At 38.2% G+C, this 877-nt stretch overlaps 1 non-coding gene across 1 annotated transcript; it reads left to right on the forward strand.

Moving 5' to 3' along the window:
• The first annotated feature begins 411 nt into the window (after nt 1-411).
• Nucleotides 412-518, forward strand: LOC117283650. Its single transcript, XR_004514680.1, has one exon. It is a non-coding gene; the product is annotated as a U6 spliceosomal RNA (small nuclear RNA).
• The last annotated feature ends 359 nt before the right edge of the window (nt 519-877 follow it).

Below are 877 nucleotides of genomic sequence, written 5' to 3' on the forward strand. Positions count from 1 at the left end.
CTATTGCAGGCACTGTTTTAAATGCTTTGTGTTACCACTAAGTCCTCACATCTTACTAATGCTACCCTGTTTTAACAAAAGAGGAAACTGAGGCACAGAAAGATTAAGGAACTCGCCATAAAGGCAACCAGCTAATAAACGATGGAGCTAAGATACAGCCACACAGGCTGACTCTAGTACCTAAACTTCAGCTATCTTTTCCAGCTATCTTCGCCAAAATTTAGGAGCTCTCGCTTTTCAAAGTTGTAGACATTCAAGTGCTAACTACAAGTTTCAAATCCTCTTGCCATCCTTCCCCAGTGACTGCTTCTGTGGCAATATAGTAAGACAGTTTGTGAAAGTCTACATTCGGAAGCACAATGCTTGTCTCTTGCAAAATGCTTGAATTTAGACTTACTTAAAACTCTCTGAGTGCTCGCTTCGGCAGCACATATACTAAAATTGGAAGGATACAGAGAAGATTAGCACGGCCCCTGCACAAGGATGACACGCAAATTCATGAAGCATTCCTTATTTTTTGCTGGGGATTTAGCTCAGTGGTTCTGGCTCCTGCCTCGCAAACACAAGAACCCTAGTTTGATCCCCGGTACCAAAAAAAAAAAAAAAAAAAAAAAAAAAAACAAACAGTAAAACTCTCTGAGCTTAATTTCTTCATTTATAAAATGGTCCCCACCTCATAAAACTTCTTTGAAAAATAAAAAGGAATTCATTTAAAACACTTAATTAAAATTCTAACACTTGATAAATGTTGACTACGCTATTACTGTGGCTTTAATGTTTAAGGGTATGCATAGGCGACTCTACTAAGGAGTCAAAAGCTTTCCCCAAATCATCACATAAAAACACAATTTCACATTTGCCATACAGCTGTGTTGTG

This window comes from Fukomys damarensis, unplaced genomic scaffold (assembly GCF_012274545.1).
Source record: "Fukomys damarensis isolate Sample0158 unplaced genomic scaffold, DMR_v1.0_HiC HiC_scaffold_28, whole genome shotgun sequence".
In the NCBI taxonomy this organism is placed as follows: Eukaryota; Metazoa; Chordata; class Mammalia; order Rodentia; family Bathyergidae; genus Fukomys; species Fukomys damarensis.